General features: G+C 35.2%; 1 long non-coding RNA gene across 10 annotated transcripts in view; it reads right to left on the bottom strand.

Annotated features, from left to right (window-relative positions):
- The window catches only part of LOC101734767, a 102,060-nt gene extending 76,541 nt beyond the window's left edge, over positions 1 to 25,519 (bottom strand). For 9 of the 10 annotated variants that reach the window (XR_001924198.2, XR_004221981.1, XR_004221976.1 and 6 more), the window contains exons 1-5: positions 25,451 to 25,519; positions 23,055 to 23,172; positions 6,412 to 6,452; positions 423 to 468; positions 185 to 255 (exon numbers count right to left, since the gene is read on the bottom strand). This is a non-coding gene — a long non-coding RNA (uncharacterized LOC101734767). Of the gene's footprint in view, positions 1 to 184; positions 256 to 422; positions 469 to 6,411; positions 6,453 to 23,024; positions 23,173 to 25,450 lie in introns of all 10 variants that reach the window. The other variant, XR_004221982.1, reaches the window with a different exon arrangement.
- Positions 25,520 to 25,734: the final 215 nt, after the last annotated feature.

Raw genomic sequence — 25,734 nt, 5'->3', positions numbered from 1 at the left:
TCATCTTCCTGCAGGCTTTTTTGACATCAGCAAAGGCTATAAATCCGTCCCACTGTGAAGTGTCTGACTTCAGAAGTCAGACTGAATAAGCTTGTTCAGGTGATTTTACCTTCTCTTATAATTCTTCCACTAAGCTTAGGGAACAATTGAAAATTCAGACTAAACAAGAAGTGTAAATTTTTACCTTTTAAATAAATCATACAAGCAGATTTACAAAGGGTCGTTCAGCTTTTTGAGTGGTAACGATGGTTACAGCTGGAAAAAAAAGAAAGGTTATTTTCAGATATACAATTTTTTTCCAGGGTTATTTAGCGATTAAAAAAAAAGCAGAAAACATTTTACTATTTTGTTAAGTGGCCTCATAGACTTATTCAAGGTGTCAACCATAAGTAGCACTGAATTTTGAAATGATAAATGCATACCATGAACGTGCTTCACTTGTTCCAGCTGCCTCCTCTGTCTACCACCCTTAACATAAACACAGAGGGCAGATTTACTATGCGGCATAAAAATGGCACAGAAATTCACACATTTCAAGGCTTTGACACGTGAAAAACAATTTAAGTTTTTATGCGTCTTTTCCTTAGAGTGACTTCTGTCAGAACTTATACAAGGCGTAAATGGCATAACATAAAGGCTTCAAATCTGGCCTTTGGACAGCTTAAAATAAAACACACGTTAATAAATTTGTTATTTTACACAGTTTGCTATTTATTTTTACATAGTTTTTTTCTGCAAATTTTACACAGCATAATAAATAGGGCCCATAATGTAATCACTCATTCTCAATCATTCCAACTGACACCTGCAGCACTATTGACTGGACAAAGAAATCCAAACAACTGTCAAAGTCTCAGGCAGGTTCAGACCACAGACACCTGGTATCTGTAGGCACAAGGAAATACTAATGCAGATGGACGGCATGTCATCATAAATGTGTTACCCTGGGCCTTTCTGACCTTTCCCCAAATTCAGGCCTGACCATAAAAATAAGTGGAATTCAGCTGCTTCTGGCAAACACTTTTTGATGAAAAAGCTACATCGGAAGTTGCCAAATGCTTTGATAAATAAGCATAATTGTTACAATTTTAATGACAAGCTTTGGAAATGTAAACGATTCTGACAAAAAGGGCAACATTTTCCAAAATGTCCAAAAAAAAAAAAAAAAAAGGTTTATAAATGAGGTTGAAATTGAAATGCTGGAAAGAAAATACCGCAAAAATGTTAGTAATATTAACTGGACTTTCGATAAATCAGCACCTATATCTTAAAAAACTAAAGCCTGACTAAAGTACATTATGTTTTGTGCTCCTGTACTTAGAGATACATAATGGTTTGTCAATGTATGTAAGTGCAATAGTCCATATTTTTGTGTGTGTGGGAAAGAGATTTCTTATTATATTTTCACTACAGCAACAATTAGTTTCATGTCAAAATGATATGTTATCTTCTAATCAATGTAATAAGTATCTTGGTTTCAGAGTGCACAAGGGTTGAAAGATGATACACAATGCCCTTTTCATACATTAATTTTCCCTTGTAAAGTATTTTATTTAAAAAGAGAATACAGCAGACGTTTTAAAAGAACCACTTTAGGGCTGCTCCCTTTTGCTTGCGCAAAATAAGGATATATCATAGTAAAGAGACACTGCATCTGGTTTAGCTGGTAATTTAGGAGAGCTATTCTGACAGACCTGTTCTACATATTATTAATTCTCTTTATCCCAGTTACTTTTCTAATATTCTTAATATAAACTATGTAATTGTTTAAATATATAAATAATAAATCTTAAGCTGTAATATTTAATTAAGCATATATTTTTGTGCACTCATTGTGGCTTTATTCCCTTTAAAATAACTGCGTGGATTACAAGCTGGACATGGTCTAGGCATTTCAGATAGACAATTCTGAAGGACCATTTGACATATCTATCAATAAAAATAAATTGCTATAATGGTTTATAGAGAAGACGGAACTTCATGGTCAACCATCTATGTTGGGTTTTGGGTTCATTAGGTTCTGGCCCTACAGAGGTTGGAGTCACTGATTCAGTCTATGAGACTTCACAGCAAAACACAAGCTACAGCTGACAAATAAGTCTAGGGAATGTTTTAATACTTCCCAGCCACAAAACGGATTAGGAAAGCAGCTGCATACTTCAGGCTTAGATAACAACAATAGCACACTGGGGTTTGATTATAAAACCAGTCAAGCTGGAACATATTTATCAAAGAAAAACTGGGATATTTGTTTTCATTTCCCACTAAAGTAATCTAAGCAAAAAAAGTATTTCTGAAATGTCGATAGTGAAAATATATTATTGTGTGTTTTTTATAGCATCCTAATTTCTTTTATGGAACAGTAAAGCCTACATGTGAGGATTCTAAACCAGCCCATTATAAATGAGTATTATACCCCAAACACCCTGGTGATGATATATAAAGGAACAAGCAGAGATATTTTGTACAACTGGCAGTAACAACAAACAAACCGTTCAGCTTCTTTGCAAATTCCAATGGTGCTACCCCACAACTCTACACAAAATTAAATAGCAGCATGGTTTTATACAGATTTACAGACTAAAAATGTAAAAGTTAATAAAACCACTTTAGATTGAAGCATGGTGTGTGTATTAAGCCCCCTGTATGAAATAGAATAAAATATGTATTTTGACAGGTTTCTATGTGTTTCATAAATATTGAATGTGCTTGCTTCTATTTTAAAAAAAACACAGTCCTGTTGGTAAGGATGATCCTCCAGTCAGGCCCATGTGGGTTGGTGTATTTAAAAGGGTAATCAACTTATAAAACTGTATACTGCCTCACTGTTTTAGTGTTTCCTATTGCTGACTTGTGCCAGCCTACCAGATCTAGATTCGCTTGCCACCACCCTCCCCTGATTTTACCCCATGTGTGTCTTTGTACCTCATACAAACATAAAGCTGGGATACACAGTTCTCATGTGGTACAATGTTGGTGGGAGGCAAGTGTAAATAAAGTGTCAAGTAGCCCTGTCTTCCAATGACACTTCTCCCTTATTTATGCATATTTATTAGGGGTATAAAAATGTAGAGATAATGTACAACCCCAAAGGGGATAAAGTGAAAGAGCACTAAGGGGAGCAGGAGCGTGCCCCTTAGTGCTCATTTAAATCCACTTGCGCCCCCACCAGCTCAGCCCTGCTCCAGCAGTATGTACAGGGCCCCAATGCGGGCTGTGCTTCCTCCCGCTCCCTAACTTGTGCATGCAAATAAGAGGAGGATGCCTACATGCCTCCCTTTGCTAGCCTAGATAATATCTGCTCCTTATTACAGTGGGGCCTGGTAATAAGGCATCCGTGTGCCTAGGAAGAGTTAAAGTTGCCATGGATACAGATAGTTAATTCTTAAGGAGCTTTATATACTAGTCAAATAAAAATGACTGCCAGTGGGGTGTTGTCTGTGTATGTGATGAAATCAAATTTCAGCAATTTTGTATAAATTGTAAAATCTCTATTTCTTTCTACACATGATAGATTTTGATATTTAATAGCTGGGTATACCTTTAAAATAAATCTGATTATCCAGGACATATCTCTTATCACAGCTTTTAACAGTGATTTAAAGATGCAAAGATTTATTTGTACTTTAATACATTTTAGCATAATCAATAGCATTTCAGAACACTCACTAAACTGTAAAACGTTTTTACTTACAGAAGAGCTAAATCAATAGCAAACAATCACCAATTAGCGTTATTGAAACTACTTCAAGTTAAAAAAGAAAATTAAATATCTGGATACTATGGGGCTGATTTACTAAGACACGATTTCGAATCCGAATTGGAAAAATTCCGATTGGAAACGAACATTTTGCGACTTTTTCGTATTTTTTGCGATTTTTTCGGCGTCTTTACGATTTTTGCGTAAAAACGCGAGTTTTTCGGCGTCTTTACGATTTTTGCGCAAAAACGCGAGTTTTTCGGCGTCTTTACGAAAGTTGCGCAAAGTCGCGATTTTTTCGTAGCGTTAACACTTGCGCGCAAAGTCGCACCTTTTCCGTAGCGTTAAAACTTAAAAGGCGCCACGTTTCGTGCAAGTTTTAACGCTACGAAAAACTCTCGTTTTTACGCAAAAATCATAAAGACGCCGAAAAACACGCGTTTTTACGCAAAAATCGTAAAGATGCCGAAAAAAATCGCAAAATTACCTATCATTATGAAAAAACCGCAATCGGACCCATTCGGCCCGTTCGTGGGTTAGTAAATGTGCCCCTATGTGTAACTGCACCAAAATACTGTCATTAAATTCCCCCATGAGCTACAAACTGTAGTAAAATCTTATTTCAAAACACTAGTATATTTGTTTCCAAAGATTATTGCTTAGTTTTATCCATATTAATGTACTGACTTCTTACTGAATTATCAGAGCTTGATAATAACAGTCTATTAATGTGGGATAAACTGGGTTATTGTAATATTGTTAAACAAGTAATAATATAGACTGAACACTATAATATTCTTCACAATCTCCCACAGGAAAATCTTATTAATTAATACTTGTGATTATGGCGGCTAAACTCTTACTTTATTTGTGTATTTCAACTCACCCACGTAGGAAATAATACATCTGGGTATAATTATAATAAAGTTGGGTAGCTCCCAAACATGCTAATCCCATCAACATTTTTTTGGAAAGAAACAAGCATCATGGCTTGTGAATAAAGGCCAAGGCTTGTTATCAGGAATGCACACAACCGAGGAACGCCTGGTTATTTTACAGAAATTTAAAAAGTGAGAAATTGAGTTAGTGAGGAAATTCATCAAATGTTGCTCTAAAATATTAGTAAATGGTCCTTGATATCAGTACAAGTGTTTCTTCTCTGAAGCAGGCATTTCAAATGATCTTTAAAAGAATAATTCAATAGTTCCAGTGTTATAGTCCAAGATATGTAGCCTCTTCTGCTTGCTGTTTTATTGCTCACAGAAAATTTCAAACATGAGTAAGCAGAAGGGTAAAAGTCCAGATTTTTAAGCATAAGGAATGTTATACGTGATGAGCATTCCTTAGAACAAGATTTAAGACATTTTTTCTTAAAAAATCACATTTTACATAGCTATATAAATAAGGTTCCATCTATAGTGATGAATGAATTTTTTTTTGTCAGACATGGATTTGCAGCAAAATTCCACATTTTGACACTGGAATTTTTTTTCACAAAACTGCAGGAAAAATTTGCTGTGAAAAAATATTCAGAGACAAAAAAGTCACCGCAAAAAAAAGCCCACTGACTTTAATGCAATTGGAGTAAGGGCTGTGGCACACGGGGAGATTAATCAAGTCGTAAGCTACTAATCTCCCCTGTCGCGGGCGACTGATCTCACCGAAATGCCATCCCACCGGAGAGAATGTAAATCGCTGGTGGGATGGCATACGCAGCGCCGCAATTTCCTCGAAATCGCGGAAGTTGCCTTGAGAGGAAGATTTGTCATGGGCGACTAATCTCCCCATGTGCCACAGCCCTAAAAAAAAAAAATTGGACATAAAAAAAAAATCACCTATTGACTTCAATGTGTTTTGCAAATTTTTTGCGGACAGATTTCCTCATCACTATTGATTTACATTACCTGGAAATCTTTTAAAGTCAAACAAATCAGGAACATGGAAGTAAGTAGTGTATAGTGGGTCATTAGTGTGCTGATGGCATAACATGTGTACCTCAACTAATATGCCAGTTAGAGCAATCAGAGTAGTCTGCATTCAGCAGTCCCCCTCTGGTCCCATACCTATCCCTTAAATTGCTCATCATTAGCTTATCATTAGCAGTAGCCAAAGAGTGCAAAGGAGCCCTGTACTTACCACCTAACCTACAGCAGCCAGTAAGGAATGCACTACATACATCATGTGTGATGTACAGAGGCCTAATAATTACATAGAATTTCAGTGCATAGACCTGCAGCTATTCAATTCAATGCTTTCAGCAGTACTGTATTCATGAGGGGTGGGACGGTGAGGGAGGGCATGTAGGCACCCTAGCTTACAGATCAGACTTACAAAGCATCTCATATAAATCAATACATAGATGAATAGCTTCCATAAGCACTTAGTCATAGGCCTACAGACTGACATTTTTTCAGTTGTTGCCCAATATTATGAGGCCATAAACTGGCACCTTAAGCACAAAGAAGTGTCAGTCTTATCTGGGAAATAGCTTAGGTAGCCAATTGCCTGGGCTTCATGTTACCCTAGGTATCCCATCAATCCTGTGGTTTCCATAAGAAACCTCTTTATTCCCCATTCCTGTTTTTTTGGTTAAAAAAGTAATTACTAAAGAAAGGATATTGGGGTGAAGATATTAATTCTTCAATGATCTATGAACAAATATCGCAATATATTAATTCTCTCCATTTTGAAAACTTAAATAGAGAACTCACCTGGTTAGAAGATCTCAAGTAGCAAGAACATTATCATTTACCTATAAGAAATTAATAGCAAAATACAATGTTAAACCACCTTTTGCTGGTAAATGGGAAACAGAATTAAATTTAGTACTCACACCAGAGAAATGCAAAAAAATTTACTACTAAAATATACACATCTATGAAAATACATTATAGTATCACAACTAATTAGAAAGTGTTGTAAAGGGGAAAACATGTATACTGGTGTTTATGTTATGTTGCAGGTGAACAAAAAAATTAAAAGGAATTATTTATAGAAATAGTAATATATCACTAATATGATATAATTCCAAGACTTTTTTTACTGTGTATTTTGGCTAATTGAGGTGGTACCTGAGACCACATAATACTCTTGCCTAATAAAATATTCCATTACCTTTTGCTCCTGGAGAGAAAAAGAATGGTGTTGTAGTTCAATCTCCCGTACAGTATTATTGTTAGCTTTAAATAACAGCCAACAAGATGAGATCAATAAAAAAGCTCAAAGGCAGAAGTTGAATTATTTAAAGAAAAGGAAAAATCTTTGCACAAGACATTCATATTATTATTTTATTTCATATAAGAGAGAACATAAATCTCAGCACAGTATTTTCCCACTTGGTTAGGAAATCTGGAAAACCATTTAAGAGAATAACAGAGCAAATATTATTTCAGTGAACAGATTCTCCTTGCTTCTACTGAACTTCTGCCCAGCATATCAAAATGTTTTGCGTTGATAAATTAATTTAGACAGAATAAATCTCTTCTTCTTAGAGCTTTCCCATGGAACAACCCTAGTATTGTCGCACTCCTTTCCAAAGGTTTTTACACACCTTTAAAAATAAATTGCTGTGAATATGGGGCAGCTTTATTCAAATTCAAATTGGCAGTTTAAGTGGCAGATTTATTAAAATGTGAGTAGTGTTCACCTCAAAAAAATCACCCACTTTGTATACATTCCTACTGGATTTTTAGAAGTGCATTTATCAAATGGTGAACTTTCACCCATTGATGATTAAGCTTCTAAAAATCCCAAAGGAATAAATAGAAAGTGGGTGAATTTTTTGAGGTGAACACTACTCACATTTTAATAAATCTGCCCATAAATGTTATTAACATTAACACTTTCTTGACTGTATCTGAGCCACAGAATGCTACAATGTGCATGAACACTACTGCAACATATAGGACAGCAAACAATGTGGGCTGGGGGGGGAGCAGTGAAACAGAAGGGTCTTCTAGAGCTGAGGCAGCAGAAGCAATGAAGCAAGAAATAGGCTGGGCAGTAGAATAGCCATTCGGTTATCAGTATTTACCTAATTTAACAAGTGACTTTGCTTATACATTGAGGGGTATATTTATCATGCTGTGTAAAAAGTGGAGTGAAGCATCACCGGTGATGTTGCCCAGGGCAACCAATCAGCACTTAGATTTCAACAGTTAGAAAATCAAAGCAATGCATCTGATTGGCTGCTATGAGCAACATCATTGTACCAATTCATCAGAGTTAGTCTGGTATAAGTAGAAAAAGTATGTGGGCAACTTAAAGACAGTACTCTAGAATGTTTTAATGGTAACTAAGTATAATCCTGTAAGATTTATGAAAGTCAGGAACAGAACTAGGGCTCAGGTTGCTGGTATGGATGAGTAAAAGCTTATAATTCATGAGTTAATGGCCCTTTTCTCGCTCTATTTTGTCTAGCTCCAAATGCATTGGAGTCAATAGACATTTTTTTCTTGCACCAAATGCATTGGATTGTATAAACCTTTTTCTTGCACCAGTAAATGGGCAAACAATGCAGTGGAGTCAATAGGTGTTTTTGTTGCATTTTTTTCAGCACAAAAAAACAAACTTTTTTCAGTGAACAAAACACTAGACAAAAGTCTAGCACAGCTTTGCAAACATTTTTACAATCCGGAAAATGCAAATTCAGCATAAATAATGTTTGGTAAAGTCTATAAAAGAATGTTTAGTGATGACTTGTTCATATACAGTAACTACAGGAAATCTTTTTCTGTTTACATTTGCTCCCCTTTAACTCATCCTGTGAGAAAGCCTTAAAAAGGAGAAACATTTTCCAGTTAAACCTTTAGAGTCTGTAGTCTTTAATACAAAAAAGGTGAAAATGCAGGTGTCTAAAAAAATGTTTTTTTCTTAAATATACAGTTTGTAGTGCAAATATTGCTACAAATATGAAATCACATTAAATGCAATAGTTAATGAATGCTTGAAATGTGAAACAAGTTTTGTGCAGTTAGTGTGGTGGAAATAATCTTTTTTTCTTCAATAATAAAATCAATGTTTAGAGATGTTGCCATGGGTCTGTGCACCCCTAAAACGTACGCATAGGCATTAGTGATATGAGCCGAGCTGTGATTCTTTCAACTAAAGCTTACTTATTTGCTCCTGTGCACAAATCAAGTATTTTTAGGTGCAGATTTCTTGCTATGGCAGAAGTCCTTTGAAACTAGGTCACAAATGCAGTTACGCTCCGATGCTAACATGTTGCACACTTAAATGTTCCATAATACAAGCCTTAAAAGCATGACAAAAACAAGTATAATACATAAACAGAACACAAATGTAAAAAATAGAAGGCTTTAAATGTTTGTTAGTTAATACCCAATTAATAACAAATGAACAAGATCCATAGCTGTTATATTCCCCCCCCCCCAATAAAAATGTAATAAATTGTACGATGGCCAGAACAGCTGCTATGTCTTGTATTTTCCCTATTGCTCAGGACTAGGTAAAACTGGTGCTAATAGAGCTAATTTTCTCTCCTTTGACTATGTAAGAAGTTATGAATTTTAATAAAGTTATAGTTAAGTTTGTAGCATTAGCCAAGTACTATGTAATAAAGTAGGTTAAAGGGGATAACATGGCTGCTACACAAATACAATTTAGGAAATACCCTTGGCTCTCATTATATTACACGATTAAATGTAACTGCAATCGTTTCAGTACGTACAACGCATGGAGTTTCACCAATACAGAAATCTGAGAGCTACGTAAGTGGTCTGTTGTATAATCCTTACACAAAAGCTGAAAGGCACTGCATATTCAGAATTTTAAATACCAGCCTGTCCCAGAAGCTGTTTAATGCTAGGACTTATACAATAATTGACTGGAACTAACTTTCAGTCATCTGCAATAAGCCCCGCAGTATAATAGCATCAATCTTTATAGGCAGAAGCATGACTGGATTTAAGCAATCTTTTACAACATGTTCCCTAAAATATATTCATTTCTTTGTCAGTCTGTGACTTTTGAATGAAAAATGTGCAATAAGAAATATTTGACATTACAGGAACTAATGGTGCATGTTTGTTACAGGTACAACCTCAACGGGAACATTACTCTTTACCATTCCACATAAGTTGAGCTGTATTTCCCTTCTAATTATTACATTGGTCCTTAGCTATAATGACTTAACCTAAAATAATGCCTTAACACACATGGTTACTGCCAATCACATTGATGGGGTATATCAATTCCATTTATCATAGTTACTGCGTCTCTCAGATCAGCAGTTCTTAAAATGCTTAATGTTCAAAAATGCATTTGTGCCACTTTGTATTATTTTTTTCCAAGACACAGCTCAAAGTACAATACTGAATTTTGACATTTTTATTTTGCCTTATATTGAAAATAGAAGAACACAGGTATCTGGGCTTTTTGAAAACACTTCATCAAAGAAACTCTGACAAAGTATTCCTATTCAAACAAAGAATTCTTCAGTTTTGACTGATTTGCGGTTGAGTTATACAGGTATCGGATCCGTTATCCGGAAACCCATTATCCAAAAAGTTCCGAATTACGGAAAGGCTGTCCCCCTAGACTCCATTATAAGCAAATTCTAATTTTTAAAAATGATTTCCCTTTTCTCTGTAATTATAAAACAGTACATTGTACTTGATCCTAACTAAGATATAATTAAATAATTTTGTTAATAGACAAGGTATAGAGATCCAAATTACAGAAAGACCCCTTATCCGGAAAACCCCAGGTCCCGAGGATTCTGGATAATGGATCCATTGCCTGTACAAGCTAAAAGCAAGAAGGGGACTTACAGCTACAGTGTTTGTGCAGCTAATGTATTTTTTCATACTTAAGCATAAAAATATTATGAATAGTGTATGTAAATCTGTCAATTGAGTAAACATGAGAAAATGATTTGCCCCCTATATTGAAAAAGGAGACAACTAGTAAATTTTGCCTACTTCCAAGATAACATGTTAACATTAAGACTCAGAAATTGTCTTCCTGCTACTGAATCTGCAGAAATATCACTAGCATTGCCAAGCTATGCAGTAGGCTTTAGTTAGTAATACAATGAAAGCACAGTAACCATGCTAAGTACACACATGCTAGAATAAGCTTCTCTCCAGTGAGGATTACAGTCTATTTGACTTATCATAAAAATCAATACATCCAGTTGTCTAGAATTTTAAAGAAAAATGCTACTGATAGACAAGGAAAAACATGTTTAAGTGAATAGGAACAGACTTTATTCTTCATAATGGCAAATAAATGTGTGTGTATATTAAATACATTGATAAACATTTTACTTGCATAGTGTCCTTTCATTTTGTTACTTATTTGTGCAATATACCCCCTTTTCTGATTAATTACCAAGCAACTATACCATGTCAAGATGGAAGTCCAAAATATTTGCCTCTGCTCACAATTTTATAGGCTTGCAACAACCCTGAATTTATTGAAAAAAAATTATCCTAACCTAAAGATTAAAGGCATAAGACCACCATTGCAGAAATGGTGTGAGGGTGCTACAATCATATGAAAGTAGAGCCTTTTTTCCTGCAGAATAAATCTGTTAAAAGACTAAAAATACACAAATGAGGTTGTCAGGGCACTTGGATGGAAGTAAAATATAAGTAAAGAATAATGGAAGTGCAACTGATTTGTCAATTTTAAAACAAACACATAAAAAAAGAGGATTAATTATTAATTAGCAAAATTTTTAGGCAATTTGTGGTCAAATTCTGCATTTCGCTTAAGGTGAATATTTTCATGAAACCAGGGGCAAAATATTGCCAGTGTAATCTGTAAAGTGCAAAAAAAAAACATTCAAATTGCATTATAACCGCAGTTCACCCTTTTTTTCTCAGAAGTCATGCAAAGTTATGAGAACCCACTAATATCCACGTATGAGAACCCACTAATATCCACGTATGAGTACCCATTGCAAATTGTGCTTTCTTCCCAATAAGGGAACTAATTTGTATCAAGTTGCTACTATTTTATTTGTAATTCTGTTGAGGTTTGCTGAATTCTTAAGGATACTAGTGTTGTTAGCATTAAGTGTATTGTTGAATCATGTCTTTATCCCCCTATTGAATACACATTAACTTTTGGAAATGTATACATATGTAGAAGGTAAAAAGAAAGGACACATTCAGTAGTGAATTGTTCTACATCTAAATCAATCAGTCCCCTTTTTTCATTTTAATCTCATTTAACCTTGACTTTTATCTAGATATGGATCTGTCATTTTTCATTCATATTACTAATGATTTCAAGCAAAGGTTATGTTGCCATGTATGCTGGCATGGATAACAATGAGTCAAGTCGTATATGCATTCAAACTCAAATGGTGACCTTAAAACTGAGATGACATTTGTGTGCTCTACACATATACAGTAATGGTGCTGGATTAATGCTGAACCCCTTCCTCTTTACCAAATATGCACAAAACAGTCCTACAATGCATATTCACCTATAGAAAGAACACCTGCGTCCTTTTCTGGGAATGTCCGGGTTCTGCTTAACTTCAAGGCCTTTACTAGCTGAAAAAATTTATGATTTTTACTGCTCAACTTTTTTTTTCTTATGCACAAGACTTTTTTTCTCATGCCAAATTAATTTAAGTGTATGGGCATTTTTTTCTCACTCCTTCTGTGTGACTTTAATATGGTGCATTGGCCTTTGTACATAGACTTTAATAATCTATAATTAAAAACATTTCTTTAATGTTTAACATAAGAATATCTTCTATTAAAAAGGGAAAAAAGCTTTTCCCTTCTTGGACAATTTTTTTACAGAATTCACCAGTTGCATCTGCTGAAATTAAAATAGGAGTTTATATTGTTCTTTTAAGTAGATGTGAGGAATTTGTTCATAAAAATCAGAAAATTATGGCAATGTTTGCCTTGTTTTGAAGCAGATAGTTTGCAACACTCATCATTCATTTATAAGAGTAAAGTATGTTATTAGCATGCAGCAACAGCTTTTCACTTTGCAGTTACCCAGCTTGATTATGACAAGTCACCATCAAGTGAAATAATAGTTATAAAAAAAATCAGATGATATATACAATTATATACAGTATGTAACTGCCAGAAAAGTACTTATACACAACTTTCTCTGTGAGAGAAAAGGGTTTTTAATCTCATACATACCTGACACAGGTCAAATGTTGACTCAACTGGACTATCCAACTCCAAGTGATAATTATCATTGTCTTCTTTCAGACCTCCCAAACGAAGGTTCTGAGGAATTAATTCATATAGTAGAGTAAGGGAATATTTAATTTTTTTAGTTTTGTTTCTCCTATTGATTGATCAGCTGGCCAATGAGAACTGACTTATTTCAGAACAATTCAGTCTGATTTTATTTATTTTGTTTGGATTTGTTATTTGGTAAAACCCCAAATAATCATGAATAAATTGATCAATTAAAACTGGTTTATTGACCCAGTACAATCATTGATTAATCTGCTGTTGATTACACAGACGGAATAGGAATACAGGCATAATAGAATGGGAATGTCTCTGGTCACCCCTGAGCTCCCAAGAGAGATGCATTCAAATAAATGCGATAGAATTATCACAGCCTAACTCCAAAATCATCATATTATCAGCTTACCTGACATAATAGTTTCTAAGACCAGTGTTAAGTTCAAAATCAACAATGTTCAGTTTTAAATAACAGGCCTGTAATGAGCAATATTGTGAATGTGTGAACACAATTCAAAAAGGGCAAAAAAGAAGAAACTATTGATTAGCAATAACCAATCATTCAAAGAGAGATCACTTAATTCACACTTAAATCACATAATTTATTAATGACGGAAACTATGCAATGAACACAAATTCAAGTAATTTTCCTGCCAATGTCTTGTATTTTGTTTTGGGTTTCCCGACGATTGTTTAGACATTTTTTTCTTATTTAAATACATGAGACTCTAGTGTCCTACATAATTCCCCATTTGTATTATTAATAATACTTTTTTATGAGGGTTAAAGCGCCTCTATTTTAATGTACATGCCCTATGTGACTTAATTTGTATTATAGAATATCAACATGCTGTCTTACCCAGAACTCTAGCTACCTAAGAACCATGCTTATTAAGTTGTAGTTTTAAAACTAAGCCTACATTCATTTTCTTATGTCTCAATAGGTATACAACATTGTTTATGTAGTTATAAAAGGATATTTATAAAGTGTCATACTATTATCACCTAAGCATAGGAGAAATTTTAGACAAGTCATTGGATAGATCAGAATGCCGTTTATCATAAATATGGGACACATTAAATCTCAGCCAGAATCCCTAATATTCCTTTGAGGACACAGGCTATATCCACATCATTTCATTTATGCACATCCCAATATGTAAATATATGGTTTAATTAAATTGTGTTTGTTTATGCTCACATAGTGATAATATTTTTCCAGTTTTTAACACTGTGCTTATGGATAAGATAATTATGTATGACAGAGTTTATGGATACAATAATTACGTCTGACAGGAGAAGCTTTATCTCACCATTACAACATGTCTTCAAGGATGAAGGTCAAACATAAAGACACCATTTTGAAAAAGTTAGAGAAGATTAGAAAATCCACCTCTGATTGCCACTGGATGAATTAATATTTTAGAAAGCATAAATAGGTTTTAATTAATGCCAGTTTGAATATATCAGACATATCATTTGTTTTACATGTGGCTATGTGTCTTCAGGATAAGAGCAAATATGAAACATTTACTGCTTAATGAACCTTGTGGATAATTACCATCATTTAATGATTGTAACTATTGTCACAATTTCTTGGAAATCTTAATACTGTGAGAAAAGTACTTTATACTCTTAAACATATTTAAAGACATTGACGTTTTCTGTCTGTTTCTATAGGAAAAATGCAACAGCACCTCCTGTATGGTCAGAGAACCTCAATTTGGGATTTAATATCTTTAAACATTTTATTAGGAGGTAAATTGTTAGTAAGCATCATGTTGCTAACATTTCTTCCTACCACTCAACTGCAGTGCTCCTGGGTTCTAGTCAATAACAGGCACAAAGTTGTTTCCAGCTGTAGACTACAATGCTAGCTGCTGATCAGTTACTAAGCTTACTTAGATCCAGATGTGTAGACAACATATCACTCCCTAAATGGTCTAATGGGCAATATTATATAATAAAAGATTTGGTTTTCAGGTTTAGTATCCCACAACAATCAATGAGCTGCTTTCTTTTACACATGTGAAAAGTAAATGCTACCTACAACTGGGCTGCCTTTGAGTTACTAGTACTTGTGAATGTAAATTTTATTATTTTATTACTGCCATAAAATCTCATGATTCACCAACATAATAGCATAATCTGAGAGATCGGGATCGGGTACAGAGGGTGGTTGTTAATGGTACATTCTCTACTTGGAGTAAGGTTCTCAGTGGGGTCCCTCAGGGTTCTGTACTGGGTCCACTTTTGTTTAATTTGTTCATAAATGACTTAGGGGAGGGTATTATAAACAATGTATCAATGTTTGCAGATGACACAAAACTCTGCAAACCAGTCAATTCTATCCAGGATGTGACATCCATGCAGCAGGATCTTGGCCAACTGGCAATCTGGGCGGCTAAGTGGCAGATGAGATTTAATGTGGATAAATGTAAGGTCATGCACCTGGGATGTAAAAATATGCAAGCCACTTATACCCTTAATGGGACTGCACTAGGCAAATCCATAATGGAGAAGGACCTTGGAGTCCTTGTAGATAATAAACTTGGCTGTAGCAAGCAATGCCAGGCAGCAGCTGCAAGGGCAAACAGGGTATTGAGCTGTATTAAAGGGGTATAGATTCACGGGAGGAAGGGGTTATTCTTCCCCTTTACATAGCACTGGTAAGGCCCCATCTAGAATATGCTGTTCAGTTCTGGTCTCCAGTGCTCAAACGGGACATGATTGAGTTAGAGAGGGTCCAGAGAAGGGCAACTAAGCTGGTAAAAGGTATGGAAAATCTCAGTTATAAAGAAAGACTGGCCAAGTTGGGTCTGTTTACGCTGGAGAAGAGGCGCTTAAGGGGTGACATGATAACTATGTATAAATATATAAGGGGATCATATAATAACCTTTCTAATGTTTTATTTACCAGTAGGTCCTTCCAACGGACACGAGGGCACCCACTCAGTTTAGAAGAAGGGAGGTTCCGTTTAAATATTCGGAAAGGATTTTTTACTGTGAGAGCTGTGAAGTTGTGGAATTCCCTCCCCGAATCAGTTGTGCTGGCTGATACATTATATAACTTTAAGAAGGGGCTGGCTGGATTCTTAGCAAGTGAGGGAATACAGGGGTATGGGGGATAGCTCTCAGTACAAGTGAGGGAATACAGGGTTATGGGAGATAGCTCTCGGTACAAGTGAGGGAATACAGGGGTATGGGAGATTTCCCTCACTTGTACCGAGAGCTATCTCCCATACCCCTGTATTCCCTCACTTGTACCGAGTGCTATCTCACATATCCCTGTATTCCCTCACTTGTACTAAGAGCTATCCCCCATACCCCTGTATTCCCTCACTTGTACTGAGAGCTTACAGGGGTATGGGAGATAGCTCTCAGTACAAGTGAGGGAATACAGGGTTATGGGAGATAGCTCTCAGTACAAGTGAGGGAATACAGGGGTATGGGAGATAGCTCTCAGTACAAGTGAGGGAATACAGGGGTATGGGGAATAGCTCTTAGTACAAGCTGATCCAGGGACTGGTCCGATTGCCATCTTGGAGTCAGGAAGGAATTTTTTCCCCTCTGCGGCAAATTAGAGAGGCTTCAGATTTTTGCCTTCCTCTTGATCAACTAGAAGTTAGGCAAGTTATATATAGGCATTATGGTTGAACTTGATGGACGTATGTCTTTTTTCAACCCAACTTACTATGTTACTACGTTACATTAAATGGGGATAACAGAGGAGAAATGTTTATTAGAAGAAATGTTTTAAAGGGGAATTTTCTGGTGATCATTGTAAGAATGAAGACATTCCTGTTAAAAGGGATTATGGTGTTGATGACATGATTATTTCATGATGCATGCTTTGCAGTTTATATTAAGTTTATGTGAGAAGTCAATAAGTAGTTTGTTATAGTTGACTAAGAGCTGACTACAGAAAAGCTCACCTACTTTCTATTCATTCCTATGGGAGTTTTAGATGCATATTTATAAAATGGTGAACGCTAACTTTCACCCCTTAAGAAATATCCTTCTAAAAATCCAATAGGAATGAATAGAAAGTGAGCTTTTCTGTAGTGAGCTCTTATTTCACACTTTGATAAATCTGCCCCGGTTGTTGATTTCAATGCAAAAAGTCTAAAAACATCTGATATAATATGGACCATCATGGCGGCTTAATTCTTTAAGATGGGATGTGGCTATCTAAGGTTATTTTTTGCTAGAAGTTGCATGTATTAATTAAGTACATAGTGCGCTATTTAGTGAGTATTTTGTGTTTTATGGAGCTTTAGTTGGAAATATTAACAGTCTCTGGAACATAATCATGCTGCACCATGTTTCATAATTAATCTTTTCTGAAAGTGTAAACATACCCAGACATAAATGAAGGATAAAAGAACAACATGTCTTGTTCTTATCATGGCAGTTTGTTTTTTAATGATTGTAGATGCAGAACAACATTGCTGAACAGAATAATAGCTTGTTTTATCATTTTCACTGAGCTTTGACTTGCAATCGTTATTAAAGTGGACCTGTCACCCAGACATGAAAATCTGTATAATAAAAGTCCTGTTCAAATTAAACATGAAACCCAAATTCATTTTTATATTACACATCCAAACCCATTATAAAGGCATTTAAAAATCACAGCTGTCAATCATATATTGCTTGCCCCGCCTCTATGCCTTGGGCATAGAGGCGGGGCAGACAGTAACTTTAGCTTTCCATTCAGCACTTCCTAGATGTCACTGCATATCTCACTTCTCCCCTCCCTCCTCCTTATCCAACTGTGTAGCCAGTGCATGGGCCTGGGCATCAGGCCCCCCATTCTATCACATAAACAAGATTTTGGCATGATACAAAGCTTGCCTTAATAACAGTGTCCACAAAATGGTGCCTGCCTGCTTGCTTTGATTGAGTAATTCCAAGACGGAAGGAAACAAGATTTATATTATTTATATAGAGTAAGTAAAGTTTATTTTGCTCAACAATATAAAAAATAATTTGGACTTATTTCTTAGGGTGACAGGTCCGCTTTAAGGCTCCTAAATTTTGAATATAAGAAGAGGATACAAAGGGGAAAGTATAAAATATACAAATTATGCACATTTTTAAAGGTTACAACTACTTTTACATCATTACATTTTTTAGTATATTTTATGATCCTGACAGCAAACTGCAACAACACTTGGACAGGCAGTTGAAAAAGGGAGTGAACCAAGAAATATGGGAGCCCTAACTACTGTTTCCTTTTTAACTTTGTATTGCCTTATGTATGCTGTATTTACACTCTTCTATTCAATACTTTATACAATTCTGCCTATCTATGATTGACACTATAACTGCAGTTTCTGTGCCAAATATTTAACCGGCTTTAAAAACCTGCAGTGTGTTGATTTTCAGACACCTTTCGTAGCAGAAAGCTACAGCCACAGAAATTAATCTTTATTTTTATCTCCAGTTTATTTACTCCTAAATATGAGTTGTATTTTTTGTTAGGTATTGCAATTATTTTTCGCCCCTAGTCGAATAAAGATAAAGAGGCAGCCAGCCACTTTTATCAGCATAATTATCACAGTTTTGTGGACACATTTTCATGGATGGCTAAACAGAAAGTGACCTGCTTCTCAGGGTGCACTCTATCTTTGCACTTGCAATCATTTAACTGTTTTTACAGTAAATTAAAAATCACTCAGAACTTTTCACTTTGAATCTTGAAAATTGTAGGTGTCACATGTTAGAAAAAAATGACAAATTGTATTATAGGCTTATACATGTTTACATTGGGCCATATTTATAAAGGTGTGTCAATTATTAATGTAAAAGCACTGTGAAGATTATACATGGATTTGCTCCAAATTACTAGCACAAAAACTGTATATTTGAAATGTAACTGAATCCATACATTTCAAATTGCTACTAATGAGAGGTTGGAGCATTCAGTTGTGGATTTTAATCAGTTTATAATCGTTAAATGTTTAACCACAAAAGGTTAAAAAAATGGAAAAGCAGGAAGTTAATAGTATTATATATTCTAGCAATAATTCTCCTGCAGAATATAATTTGCAACATTCTGAAATTCATGAATGTTCATGGCCTGACAGGCATTATAATCAGTCAAAACCAAGGTTGATTGGTTAATTTGCAAAGAAAAGGAACTAGAATGGGAATTTGAAGGCCAGTATTACAACTATCCTTGTCTTAAGTGTATTCTGTTGTTGAAGAAAAACATATCACAATTCAGATATTACAAGCAATGTCATTTCACAGTCATGGTATACTATAACAAGACATATTCTGGCAGTAGATATTTTAATATTGTTCATTTAAAAAGTATCCTTGTAAATATATCTCTTCTATTTTTGAAAGCAGATATCACTTAAGAGCTGACCAGCAAGGTGTTGCCTTGTTACTGATTAACTACTGTACCCAATATCACTCAATAGAATTTGGTACAAAGAGAGCAGTTGACCTATTTCTGCTGCGTTCAACCATTGTCATTTTGTCCATTTGACCCTTTCACCTCACCGTCTTACATTATTAGCTTTATTAATTTTAACCATTGTCCAAGGGCTTTATGAAATTCCCTCTACTTCCCACCATTTAAAATCTGCAGCAACTAAAGGGAAGGAATTGTTTATATAACCCTGTTCAGCAGTTCTCTGGGTAAATGTTCAATTCCATTGATAAATGAAAACTTTATAGTGCTATAGCTACATAAATATGTAAAATTTAGGGAAACAATATTGAAGATCTGAAAACCTTATTTTTGCACTTTTAAGAGACAGTACACAAGTCCACTCTGTAATCCTGCAGCAACCAATAATGTTTATTCTCTCCCTTATGTAAGACTAGTGCCAAGTGTTCACCAGGTAACTTATACAGAAGAGCAGTCCCTTGTAACCACTCTGCCCAGTCCTCAATCGCCAGCTTCATCCCATCAAACTTGGGCTGCTGCTGCTGCTACTAAAATGGAGTATTCCATCTTCCAACTATGCCAAATGTAAAATTAAGAGAAAAGATTAAAAACCCAACTGCCTAACCCAGCTGAACTTTATTTTTGACAGCACACATTTCTTTATACAGTTTACAGGTGTCGTTGCTATCAGAACTTTACACTCTACCACACATTTACATAAAATGTTTAAATAGCTTTTGTGCAAAAATGCCTTTGAAGATATTTTTCCATGATTATGTGGAATGTTTTACCCATAGCAATTCCCATACACTGCCATGAAAAGGCATTTTCAGATGCATTGTCACCCGCTGGGAGCATAAATTCCTGCAGGCAGCAGGTCTCCCTTTGTGCCATCACCCTAAATGCTACTGGCCACAGCATTATTTGATCAATTACACCTATCTTGTTCTAGGATAATTTCTTGATGGTGGTGCTCTTTGAATGTGTTTAGGTTACTAATGTATCGCAATCTTCTAAGTTCCAATATTTTGTTTGTACTGGCATCCATTTGCTCTGCAGTATTACTCATACAGATTTCCCTGCAACATGCTTTGTTTTAAATCAAAATTCTGGTCTATTGTGGAGCTTTCATCGGACCCCTTGGAGACAGTTGATGTTGCTAAAAGAAAAATTTATCGATAACATGTGGAAAAATGTAGAATATACACTCCTGATATACCCTAGAGATTGTGTGGTTTATACCCTTTTCACTGTTAGATAAGGGGGGGGGGGGATGTTCATATTGAAGAATCCTGTTTCCTATAATACCCATCAAGAAAGGGAAAAAATATGTTTTATCTATTATTCGCAGTCAGTAAACTAGCCTTTTGTGTCTTCATTCTACTATGTGCCAACTGGATTGGTTACAAATCTTTACAAGATCGGTTTCAGAACTTATGAGAAAATATGTCAATTGTATATTTAGTTCTTAAATACACAGTGAAGTTACACGACAAGTTGATGATATATGCAATATATGAACACACAAACAAGATGGTTCCATAAAATTCCCCATCAAGCCACATAGATAATATTCTGCAGACACCACCAGGTATTGAAAGGGTCATTTTTTGCTTGAAAGATAAAACTGTATATTCCCTCATGTACTTCCAAATCTGTGAATAATAAAACTTATGTCTCATGATATTCCAGGAAGGCATTGGAATTGATAGTCAGGTTAGTAGTGAGCAATCCCTAAGTGTCTCACCTCCCAGAAACAAGTCTGGAATTTAAGTCAAATTCTGAAACTTTCAAATGATTTTTATTGGTTTTTCACCATTTGAAACAAATAGAATAGAAAATATAAAACATACTTAAGGGAACATTCCATATTATAAAAACATTGTTTTAAAAGTACAAATGATGTACTTATTTATTGACACCAAGCAGTATTTCAGCAGTGGAAGACCAGTTATACAGAGTAGCCTTTCGAACGAGCCTATATCAATTATCAATTACTCTAATACCTATTCTGACCATGCATTTATTATAAACTGTTTTGATCTTGGCAGCACATTCTTGTGCCACTATTTGTCTATATCAGATACTTCAATAGAAATATCTACAGAAAATTGATCAGCTAAAGAATCCTTATATTTTGCACTATTTATTGGCCAAATTGTATTGAAGATTTGTAGCTAGTATCCATGCATAATTTCAACAACCACCAAAACTCAAGACTTGTTACTACTGTAAGCAACATGTTTGAGAAACAGGTTACATTTTGATTTTTTTTTTGTTTGTTTCCATGGAAACCCTATAAGCATTTGCTTTCCCACCGGGTTTCAGAATCATGTGCTGATCAGATCTAAGCTACAAACATGTTTGAAGTAAAATATGACATGCTTTACAGGAATATGGTTTGCATATACATGTAGGGTGGAGTATTAGTTTCAGCTTTTGATCATAGATAAAAGCACTATTCATTTCTGAGGATGCAAAATTGGCAACTGTGTCTTAAAGCTTCATGCATATGTGTCACAAAATTTGAATACTTTAAACATTAATAGTAATCATGAATACTACAGTAGTGTTCCTCAATGTTTCTTTACCCTTATAGAATCATAAATAAAAAAAAAACATAAAATGACACAGGGATTTATGTTTACTCGCTGTTGGATCTCAGTGCGCTTGGGGGTCTAATTATTATCTAGACTGAGAACAGCTGTACTTGCATTTTGTGACAAAAAAAGAAATAATGTTCTAACCCAGTTCTGTGATTTGTTCTTTGAACACAAGGCAACTCTACAATTTCTTCAAATGACACAAAATAGATTGTGTAATGCACACCAATGAATAAAATGACCTCTTGTATTAACTTGATAAATTGTAATCTATGACCCAAATGTATGGATCTTATGATGTTGCCAGCTTTTTATAAAGCATGTATATTGTATATTAATCTGCCAGCCATTTACCTATAAAGTTTGTACTTAATTGGCTTCCCCCATGCTCTTTTCTGAATTTTTAACTGAGCACCTTCCCAGTATCTGACATTGACCTTTTTGCTGTAATTCGTTATCTACTAAGCAGCTATACACAAGCCTGAGTACAATCTGCCTATGGAGTACAAAAGAATGATCAGTGAATAGAAGAGCAATTTCCATTTTGGACTCTCTGCTGATTGATCTATGACCTCTCCAGCATTTTGATGTTGCTTTCTTAATAGATAAATGATGGCAAGTCCATTAACATGGTGGTTGCTGACTAAAGAAAGTGTCACTGTATTAACATTAATGTCACTGGATATGCTAAGCTTTTAATACACAATTAAACTTTTTTTTCCAGAGCTGCAGTAAGAGCATGCTGAAAGATATACTATTTTCCTCTTTCTTATGCAAATTGTCTTTCTACAGAAACACGTAAGAAAATGTTAAATAGGTTAAGTAGCAGTACATATTAAAAATCATGCTTACATTTATAGGGTGAAATTATTTACCCTCATAACATGTATTAAAAATAATGTTGTATTTATAAAGCTGTGTATTTCTCTGCATGCTTTGACCCCACCCATCATAATTGAGGAAAACATCTAATGAAAAAGAACTGGTTGTAGCTACTGATGGCAATAAGTGGAGTAAATATAAAGGAAGAAGACCCCATGGTAATGGACAAGCTGGCCTGTACTGCGGGGTCTGCATTCTCTATACCCATAAAGCCCCCTCAATGGCCACTCTCCTACCTAGGGTCGCACTGGCCCGTCACCGTTTACCTTGGGAGAAATCCAAAGTCCAGTGGAGGTCTCACTTTCACAGTTGTCTGCTGTACATACGGTGATGTCTGGCTTTCTGAGAAAACTGCAGATACCTCACCTTTACTGTTTCTCTTTCCTGGAATACATGAAGACTGTTAATAATGATCTCCAGACTTGTTTTATGATAACTACTACTAAAGGGCTGAAGTTTATTTATAAAATGTAGCTGTTTCTCATGATTTTCATCTCTAAATATGACAAAATTATTATTATTACTAAAATGAGATCAACTTTCCTTGATTAATTCTATATTTATTACATCTAATAGCTGTATGCACAACTGTCAGTGTACCTAGTAATTTGAATTATCTGGGTTAAGTGCTCAACTAATGATTACAGTAAATCAATGAATATGCTCCCACTTACTATTTCATTTCTATAAAACCTGTCACTGTATAAGAACAATACTGTTTATATACACCCACAGCATTAAATTGTCAGCTGTATTCGTCTTTTTTTTTTATCACTGCCGTCTGAGTGCAATGAAAGGAATATTCCTCGTTTGATATGCTTTTGTTATGAACTGAATGTGAGAAATTTTTCAACTTTTACAAGAAACTTAAATAAAAAAATAATTTGTGTGCATATAATTCATAATTAGGGAAACTTTTTAATGGTAGAGCTAATTGTTTTTAATGCTTAAACATTGCTCTAAAGTTGACCAGACATTGGCAGATAATGTCAGACAAGTTGTGGTACTGTAACTTCAATTAAACCGGCGTCTGCACATTTTTAAATTGCTTATATTTAGACAAGTTACATTTGTCTGATCAATGCACTGAGAAAATGTAAGCCACAGATGCTTGGGCCCACAGGTGATCCTGCCATTTGAAAAGACTCTTTCACCTGGTCAACCATATACACTGCCGGATAAGACAGCTGGTTATCTCCCCATTAATTTGAAGGGGCATGTATGGCCAGTTTTGAAGCCGAAGTGTTGCAAGGTTATAGACATCACATAAAAGTGTTAGTCTGTATGTAGGCTAATAAATACTGAGCAGAAACACAATTCAGTTCATATTTGGAGGCATCCCATTGTATGATAGTACCATTATACAAGCATTCCATTATCTGGGATCCCTAAGAAAATGAATAGGAACATAAAACCACAGCAGCAGAATAATGGATTAAATACAGTAGCAGAGTTGGGCATCCTACTGTGTAGGATTGCCCAAAATTACACAGCTGCAGGTTAGTTTGTAGCATCCACTGAGACCAAATGATAAGTTCCCAGGAGGGGGTCATAAAGCAACACATTTTGTCAGTAAAGCTCTGCTTCTTCAGGGTTAAGAAAGATCTGGAGCTGTTTAATTTTGGACATCCAGAGATAATGGTTTGCTACACCACTGGAAGCACAATCGTAACCTGACAAATTCTTCTTAATCTGCACTTTGTAAGTGCAGTAGTAATTTATGTATTAAACAAGTTTACAGGTTGACACTATGAATATTCTCTCTCTGTTTGTATTGCTTTACATCTGTCATTTAGCTCTGTCCTTGCTCTAGTAAAGCTAACATTTCAAGTTCCCTGATGCACACATACTGGGGTAAGTTGTCACTAAACTTCAACAGTTAACCAGCCTGTTTCTGGATTGTGGGAAGAAGTGGAGTGTTTGAAGGAAACCTGCAACTGAAAGTCCAAACTTGTTACAGACAGTGCCCTGGTCAGATTCAAACCCATTACATGGGCACTGCAAAGCAATAGTTGGCACTGCTGTCTTACAATGCTGGGTTTAACTCCAAACAGGACACTGATCTGCAAGTTTACATGTTAAATGGAATATATGGATGTTTACCAGGTAACTAAATATCCTAGATGAGTACTGCCTATTGCTGTACTTGAGAATAACTAAAAGGATAAATGACAGTATATGCCTTTTCAAAGCATTTAACTGTTCCATAAAAGGGCTAGTTTATTACCATTATAAATATGTCATTATTATTATTATAACTGGCATAGCATCCCTTATCCGGAAACCAGTTATTCAGAAAGTTCTGAATTACAGGAAGGCCTTTTCCCATAGCATCCTATTTAAGCAAATAATTTAATTTTTTGTTTTTATTATTTTTTGTCTCTGTAAAATAGAGCAGTAACTTGTAATGCAGACTTAAGGTATGGGGATCTTATTTACAGAAACCCCTGAGTCCCACGCATTCTAGATAATAGATCCTTTATGTGTTATTATTTATTTATCAAAGAGCAACATATTCCACACTTTATTGTTGTCATGGATTTTGCACATGACAAAGTGTGTACGTTTGTTTTTGACCAAGAACTAGAAACATTATGTTTTTGTCTAAAACGTACACACACTGTGGTGCATGGTTGGTGGTATTAGTTCTCATGCCACTTACAATTAGCATTTTGTATTATTTCTTTCTTAATTATGCTGTCTTCTCCCTCTGTCTGCTGCAGAGCTGTAATAAATTGCAAACAGCGACACACAAATAAATATGAAGAATGATATATGAAAGAATGGTGCAGCAGTAGGAGGAGGACTGAAAAGTGTTGTTTGATTTGTATACACAGTTAAATCTTGATTGCCAAGAAAATTGAAATAGTTCTTTTTTTTATCATAGAAACAGACATCAAGCATATTCTATGCCATGTGTGCAATTTATTATGGAACATAGATCAG

The sequence above is a fragment of the Xenopus tropicalis genome, chromosome 3 (assembly GCF_000004195.4).
Source record: "Xenopus tropicalis strain Nigerian chromosome 3, UCB_Xtro_10.0, whole genome shotgun sequence".
Taxonomy (NCBI): domain Eukaryota; kingdom Metazoa; phylum Chordata; class Amphibia; order Anura; family Pipidae; genus Xenopus; species Xenopus tropicalis.
This window is presented reverse-complemented; position numbering and strand designations above follow the sequence as displayed.